The following is a 9169-nucleotide window of genomic DNA, read 5'->3' as shown; positions in this document are numbered from 1 at the left end:
TGATTATCCTGACTGTGTTTACCGATTACACAAGGCATTATATGGTCTACACCAAGCCCCGAGTGTAACACCCTTGGCAAACACAACATTGTCCCACTTATAGACTATCCCACATCGGCCGTGGACAAGAGAGATCACTGGTTCATAAGTAATGTCCTGCCTCTTCAACACCAACGCGTTTTGGGCAACCAAAAATAAATCCGTGAGCTCTTCGTGGGCAGAGCGGACAATATTGGTGGTGCGAGGGGCCGGGGTGTTACAGTTGGTATCAGTGCCACTCTTGTGCCGTTCGGGATGTTGGGACACGCCTCATCGAGGACGATGAGTCCAAAGGGGGGTTATCTGTAACACCCTTGGCAAACACAACATTGTCCCACTCTTAGACTATCCCACATCGGCCGTGGACAAGAGATATCACTAGTTCATAAGTAATGTCCTGCCTCTTCAATCACCAATGCGTTTTGGGCTACCAAAAACAAATCCGTGAGCTCTTTGTGGGCAGAGCGGACAATATTGGTGGTGCGAGGGGCCGGGGTGTTACACCGAGAGCATGGTATGGCACGCTCGCCGACCATCTGACGGATAATGGTGTCAAACGTGGAACTGTCGACTGCACTTTGTTTTATAATAATATTGGTGATGATCTTCTCCTCGTTTAGATTTATGATGTTGACACAATCTTTGGATCAACAAACGACACGTTGTGTAAGGAGTTCGAGAAATCAATGCAAACCAAGTTCGAGATGAATTCGATGGGGGAGATTAACTTCTTTTTAGGGTTGCAGGTTCATCAGTCTGCGAAAGGAATCTTCATTCATCAGACAAAATATGTGAACGATGTCTTGAGCCGATTCAAGATTACTACCGGAAAAATCCCTTCTACTCCTCTTCCTGTGGGTCACAATTTATCACCGGATGAATTGGAGGATACCGTTGATCCAACCCGCATAATGTTTTCCGTTTGTTTATGTGCTATGTATCAAGCTAGTCCCCGAGTGACTCACCTGGCAGCGGTCAAGCTATTCTACAATATCTAAGGGGAAATCCTGACATCGGGTTATGGTACCCCAAAGACGATACCTTTGATCTTGCCGCTTATTCCGATTCATACTATGGAGGATGCGAGATCAATTTCAAGTCTACCACAGCAGGATGTCAGTTCTTAGGAAGCCGGCTTGTTTCCTGGTAGTGTAAGAAGCAGACAACGGTCTCCACATCAACCGCCGAAGCTGAGTATGTTGCAGCCTCGAGTTGCTGTTCCTAGATTTTGTGGATACAACAACATCTTCGCGACTATGGTTTGAAGTTTCTTACTTCTCCTATTTTGATTGATAATTCTCCTGCTGTTAGTATTACCAAGAATCCCGTACAACATTCTAAAACGAAACATATCGAAATTCGATATCATTTCATACGGGATTGTTATGAAAAGAAATTAATTGACCTTGAGAAAGTACATACTGATTTTCAGAAAGCCGATCTATTTACCAAAGCCTTTGATAAAACGCGTTTTCAATTTTTGCTTGGTTTAAATGGCTTGAAGACCCTCGCTGATATCCTGAAACAAGGATGATTATCTGTCTTTTCTGTTAATTCTTAGTTTTTTTGGGTTTTAGGGGGTGATAAAAGAAAATACAAAAATATTGTGCTTTTCGTTTGTATAGATAAAACCTAAAAACATCGTAAAATTTTAAAACTCAAAAATAGTGTGTTTTCATGTCTTAAATGTTTTTCTTTTAATATTTAAATATTTGAAATAACAAAAACATCTTAAAACTTAAAAAAAAAATAAAAAAGAATGTGAATTTCTTGTTTTTTAAAGATTTCCTGTTTTTTTTTAAAAGAAAAATCTGAAAAGACAAAAAAATTGTGTTTTAAGTTTGTAAAGAGAAAAAAAAACAAAAAGATTTTGCTTACGTACGCTGAAAATTATGTCATTTACTTCTATTTTGAAGGACATATACTTGTATATGTTTGGTCCTGATAATATCTTGTATATATTTGGGAAAGCCATTTACCTGATAATGGCAAGTATTTGGGGTGTTTGTTAAGCTTTCTATGTTATTTTTAGCTAAAATTATGTCAGTTATTTAAGTTTGTGGAGCATGCTTGCATGTTTTGGTCCTGTAACCTACTTGTAGATGGATAGGATAGCCATTAATTTATGAACTTAAAATTAACTGGGGAAATTAAATTCATTTTGTTTCATACACCTCAAATTTTTGAATTTTTGAAGCAAAAAGAGAAAATGATAGTACATTGATTATTTGACCCCAAATCCTGAAAGAAATAAGCCTAAAAGACTGAGTGCTTAATCATTGGTGCATTGATAGGTCTTAAACAAGCTGTTAGAGTAAAGTAAGTGATATAAATCTAAAGAAAAACCAAATTGAAAGAGGTGTTAGTCTCTAGAAAAAGTCTCGGTGAGGATGGCATAAATGTAATAACCGGTCATACTCAAGCCTTATAGTTGTTGATCACCCAAAAATACAATAAAGAAAATAACAAGCGTTAAGATTCTGGACACTGTGAGTCTTTATGCCGGTTTAATCATCTGGGTATTCATATGCATGAATATTTCACTCGCTTTTAGAGCAAACCCAAAGTCATTAAACTTGATCACTGTTGTACTTCGTACAATCCAAATTACTGACTTGATCAAAATCCACTGTTAGTCATACAATTGTCCCTCCCTTGCGCGCGTCTCAATACCAATAAGAAACGGACCCCAGGGGATACAATGTATGTAAGCCGACAGATGGACTCGTGCATACTCACTCACAGTAAAGGAAACTTGATGCATTGCTCAAAATTTCTCAATTAGTATTCAAAAATTTTAATCAACACTATAATGGTTTAAGTCAAGTTGGGGTGATTTGGCAAAAATCAAATTAAGCTTGAACCGAGATTAGGGGCTGATAGTTTCTGATATTCTATGCTCTAATTGAACCTAAATTCATATCACAAAAATGCTCGAAGGTTTGTTATAAGATTTAAGTGGACAACAATATTAATGACCGACTTAATGCTAGTCATAATATCGCTGAAATCTAAAACTGTGATGGAAGGGCATTTTGGTCAATATGATTCTCTGCTCAAACTCTACAAAAACACAAAAATATGTTGTGTTTTTGAAAATCATAGAAAAACACAAAAAGATTGTCTATTTTTTAGTTCGAATATTTTCGTAAATACATTCTTTAAGTGTTACAAAAAACAAAAAATATTTTATCTTTTCTTTTTATATATTATTTAAGTTGAATGAACGTAAAACGTTTTTAAGTTATTTGATTATCGAGATAACGGGCCTCGGTAATTTTAGTTAGTTATTCTTATTTAATTCATTTATTTATTTAATTATTTAAGTTAAAATTAAACAAAATATTTTATATTTTCTTTTTATATATTATTTAAGACACGATTCAAGTCTTATTCGCTACTCTACAATAACGAATTGCCTAATTCGTTAGTTTAAACTTCAAACGAATCTCTTAATTCGTACATAGGGTACATTGGGTAGCGTGTAAGGGTATAAAGGACAGATGAAACGAACCGTCCTTCACTATTCACCCATATTCCTTATACCTAAAGCTACCCTGTTCAAATTTTCTCTGATTTTTCGACCTTCGAAATTCTAACTTTTGAATATACCATTGTGTTGCTAAGGTATAGATGATCACTTCTATGTGATTTTATTCAAAAATGTCACTGTATATATAGGCTAATTAGACAATTTTGTTAGAAGGGTTTTTACGAGGTTGAAACTCTGTGTAATCGATGCTATATTGTTTTAATATAGCTTATTTTGTTATCATTATGATCGGAATATGATTTCGAGACTCTTGGTGGACTTTAATCAGGGTTTGATTATTGTTTTCCGGGTCATTTGAATGTTTATGTTTTAGGAGGTTTATGCTCTATTAAAACTCCGATTAAACCTAACTTATTTCATAGTATTGAACCTCAATTTCAACCCCATGTGCTTCGTATTGTGTTTCCAAGATCGCTACGCCTGTTGATTCGGTTATTCAATGATGATTATGGATTAGTTGTTACTGGATTCATATTGTGACTTTCAGTGTTCTTAATCTAATTTTGACTTTGACTATGAGAGTTAATGATCAAGTCATTATTGACCATTCGTTATTTTTGGCGAATTGGAACTCTTTAGTGTCCAATTCGTTAATAAGACACACGAACTAGTTTAGCGAATAAGTTAATCAAAGAATCAGATTTGAATTCGTTAAATCGTAACGAACTAGAGTCTAGTTCGTTCCTTTGAATAGTGATTCGCTAAGTCTATTTCGTTAACATATTTACCTGATAGCGAATCAATTGATTCGCTACATGTTTGTAACTAATCAGATTGATAATCAAACGAATGACATTTCAATTTTAATTGTTTAAATTCATTAACTATTGTAATTAATAAATTATTCCAACCATCTAAACGCGTCGATATTTCGATTACACACGACATATAAAATTAAAATACACCATCTAGTGATAAGTAAATTTATAAGTGCTCAATGTATATTACACCTTCACATTACTTATACTCGCTTATATTTATACAGTGAAATGGCCGATCAATTGAATCAAGACCCACCCGTTGTTCCCCAAGATCAAGAGCAACCTCAAGAGCAGGCTAATGTACAATTGCTATCATACGATAAGAAACACAACATATGTGCTTATGTTGATTCGGATGTTGCTGACGTAGCTATGTTTGGAGATATCTTGGCATTTTTACGACGATCGGTGATACATTATGCCATAACTGCTCGACCTACTATTTATTTGAGCATAATTAGGCAGTTCTGGAATACTGCTGAGTTTGTTGAAACGAGAATCACATTCGAGCCACAATCAATCAAACTCCAATAACTAAGGATGTTGAATTGATTAGGAGGGTACTTCGGTTTGGGGACAATGATAATAACCCTAGTGAGTTTGATAAAGAGTTAATAAAGGGTTTGTTCAAACGTGTACGTTATGGTGGAAATATTGAGGCGTCTATGTTTAACAAGAACGGTTTATGTCCTCCCTACAAGTATCTCTTACACGTACTGATTCATTGTATGGGTGGTCGTAAAGGTGGATTTGATGAATGCCGCATTAGTCTACAATCTGCATTTGTGGCACTCATTCTCAACAAACCATTCAACTTCTCGGAAATGGTCTTAGATCATTTGAAAGGGCAAGTCCAGCAAACGATTCAGACGAAGAAGTTTTTAATGTATCATCGATTTCTGCAATTGATAATCCAAGATTTGATCCCAATCTTGGTTATTGATAATCCAAGATTTGATCCCAAACTTGGTTATTGATAATGTACTTCCTTTGGAACACATGAATGCTGACACTGTACGTCGAATGTCAATTTATCGAAAGGAGAGACCACGGGATAAATGTATGATTGGTCATATTATTAATCCTAATTATGTATGTCCTCCCAATGAACGTTGGATCCACGATGACTCAGATTCCGAGCATGAGGGAGGAGAAGGTGGGAACAATGAAGATGATGATGATAATGATAGTGGAGATGGAGGTAGTGGTGGTGCTGGTGATGCAGCTCTTAAGGAACAGAAGCTGCAGTTGATGCCACGTTAGCCGCTACAATTGTAGCTCAACATGAAAGAAAAAGAAAAGGGAAAGCACCAGCTTTTGAAGTTCCAGCCAAAAGACGTGTATCTGCGGGAGCTGGTGTAATTATTGGTGTTCCACCGCCTCGTCAAACCATATCTCAACGCCCTGTAGGTCCGCCTACTACTAGCACTCCGACGCTTACATTGACAACAACAATGGTTCCTCATGAGCGGCTTGGTATGATTCCACAGATGACATTAGTTGAAATACCAATGCCCTCTGCTACAACTTTGATGTGTTGTAAAACACACTTACTTTCTTTATGGTTTTGTCATGTTTTACGTGCTTAATTGTTTAATTAATAAGAGTTATGGGTGGTTTTTGCTTAATTTTACAAATATTGAATGTTACTTGTAGGTTATGAAAGTTGATGGAAAAAAGAGTAAAGTTTGAAGACTCTAGGGGCTTAATTGATCAAGTTTTAATACTACAAGTCAAGGCCCGACCCAAGCCTTTCATGCAATATTATATTAAGTAAAGAAAAACGAAAAGAACCCTAACCCCTAGTACGAGTGCCGATCGGAATTAGGAAGAAAGAAAGAAAAATCAGTTTGTTGAATTTGTTGGTCTTGGGTGGTCGGCTAGGAGTTGTTGTGAGTGTGTTACTTTTAAGGAGACATAAAGGTTTATTGTGGTTTTGTGGCTGAAATCAAATCCCACGTAAATTACAACAAGTTTAAAATATATATTCAAGCCAAGACCTCTACAAAAAATCCCATCGCAACAGTGGAAGCCAAGGAAGAAAGTAAAAAAGGGTTTTTGAAGCTAAGGAGAAAGGAGGCAGCCAAAGGAGTTTCGGTACAGCAACTCGGGGTATTTTTCATCAATAAACTCATCCATAATATTAAGTATTACTCTCATAAACTTTACGTTTTTTGTCAAGATTCATAACTTGTTTATTTGATCTTTTACTTTGAATTGTTTTGCGAGTAACTTAAAGATTGACTTGTGTTTGATTGTTCTTGATTCTTGAATGATTTTAATTATGTTTATGTTGAGTTTTATGATGTTTAAATCATGTGTTTGCTGCTGTCCAAATAATATGCTCGGCTAAATTTGTTAGTTCTATCTAGGTTAGATGATTATTGTTAGGTTTTGGCAAGTAATATGGATTGTTGATCATCATGGCTTGAATTGTTAATGAAAAGTTTGGTTTAACATTGAATTAGGTTGTGTTTAGTGGTTGTGAATATTTTAATTACACTCATGTACCTCTTGCTTTGATTGATTGAATCGGTTATGGTTGATTTTAGCTTGTTAAAACTCTTTACTTTTTGTTTAGAGATTGTTTGCGTGGTGTACAACCGTAGGGTTTAAGTGGGTAAGTTAATTGAATATAATCAGCGGGTGAACACCTTCTTAGAGACCGAGAGGTGATAGGAAGTAAGGTCGTCTTATAGCTTTTACTTGTTAGGATTAAGATCGCGCGAGAGCGGGTTTGGTTCTTGTCGGGATTGGGTTTTGAGCGAATAGTTGATCTTGTTTAAGTTAAACTAAATTGTTCCTCTATCCTTGGTTGTGTAGTATTCGTTTCCATTAGGTTAGTGTGTCGGTGAGTCCGAGAGGAGAGTCGACATTAGATCACTTTAACAGTTCGTTTTCCCGGTTTGTTCTTAAAATCAACTAAGTGTAAGTTAGAGTTTGTTGGTGAGACCGAGAGGTGATCTAGCTTTCTTGAGTGAACCTTAGTTGTGTCATCCTTAGGAACCGGTGTCGTGATATTTTTCAATCCATTACCTTATTATACCTTTGATATGATTCTTGCGTAGGTAGACGTTTTCTCCGATTGCAGTCAAGTTTCCAAGTTTTGTTAAGAGTTTAATTAAGTTTAGTTAAGTCTAGTTAATTAATTCAGTTTAATTAAGTAAGGTTAAGTAGTTAATTATCTTAAAAATCATTTAAATATTCTTAGGTGAGTCTTGGTTAGGGTTAAGTATCATTAACGTTTTCAAGTGTCCTTGTGTTCAATACTCGGACTTCCTTAGTGCTATACTATTAGTGATCAGTACACTTGCCGGTTTTGTGTGGTTTCTTTAGGATTTTCGTTTAATAAATTTAAAGCTTAGTTGTGAGAGCATCATATTACACACATCAAGTTTTTGGCGCCGTTGCCGGGGACACGGTTAGAGGCGTATTGAGAACGACTCGAGTTAGGACTTACCTTGTTTGCTACTTGTTTTTCTTATTTGCTTTGTTAGTTTAAAATAGTTTAGCTAATTTAGTCTATTTTGTTTATTTTATTTGTTGTATGCGACGTACTCGATCTCTAGGACCACCAGAAGTCGAAGGATTTCCCGAACCTGAGAGAGAGTTGCGTGAGAGACGTCGTACAAAGCCGTCTTCCAGTTCTTCTTCGTCGTCTGTTGGTAATACATTCTCTTCTCCTATTTTTTCTGAACCCGTCATTAGGGATAGGATCATGGGCGACGCAGCAGCACCGAGGAGGACAGTTGCAGAACGGGCCCGTCTAGTCGACGCTGGGGCAAGATCCAGCATTGCTCCACCAACTATCGCAGTTCAGACGACATGGCAAATTTCATCGAACGTTCTAAATTCCATTTCCCAATCTGCTCAATTTCACGGGTTGCTCCACGATAACCCGCATTCTCATCTCACTCGCATCGCACATATTTGCGACACGTTTCATCTTGCCAACGTATCCGAAGACGCCATCAAACTCCGCATCTTTCCGTTCTCACTCGTTGATCAGGCGAGTCTGTGGCTTGAGTCCCTCCCACAGGGATCCATTGCTACTTGGGCCGCCATGCAGACCCAGTTCCTTGAAAAATACGATCCTACGGCTAAGGCCGCTCTTTTGCGTAACCAGATTCATTCTTTCCAGATGGAGGACACCGAGAGCTTCTACGAGGCGTGGGAGAGATTCAAAAATCTACTTGCTTTATACCCGAACCACGGCCTGCAGGACTGGGTGTTTGTTGAAAAGTTCTATAACGTAGTGACGTACGAAACTCAGAATATGCTTGACACTGCTGTAGGAGGCAACTTATTGACGACAAAGGATACCGATGAGTGCATTGCCTTATTTAACGGTTTAGCCAATAGTGGATACCAGCGACCACCTTCTAAGAGCACCAAAACCATCAACGCCTTATCATGCGCCATACATTCGGTCGACACGAGCACCGCGCTTGCGACAGAGGTTGAGGCGTTGGTAAAGATTGTGAAGGACTTCCAGGTGAATAGTAAGTTGTGCGAGATCTGTAGAGAAGGGCATGACAACGTTCAGTGCCCCGTAGGTTTCCAGGAGGAGGCTGTCGACTTTGTTAATAATCTGAACCGAAATCCAAATTCTTTCAATTTTAATAATTCGGGTTCGAGAGGTAATCAAAATTCCAACTGGAGAACGCAAATCATTCCGGCTTCCAGCCGCGTTAGAGTCTATTCCAAGATTCTGGTGAGGGAGCGAGTAGTGGGGAGAAGAAGCCCATGTTAGAGGAGATGATGGCACAGCAGACTCAGATGTTGTCACAACTTATGACTCGAGAGGATTCCCGTC

Source organism: Bidens hawaiensis, unplaced genomic scaffold, assembly GCF_021521415.1.
Source record: "Bidens hawaiensis isolate Kalapana, Puna unplaced genomic scaffold, B.hawaiensis_p1.1 tig00000142_1, whole genome shotgun sequence".
NCBI classification, from domain to species: Eukaryota; Viridiplantae; Streptophyta; class Magnoliopsida; order Asterales; family Asteraceae; genus Bidens; species Bidens hawaiensis.
The sequence above is the reverse complement of the archived record's forward strand: the minus strand, read 5'-3'. Positions refer to the sequence as shown.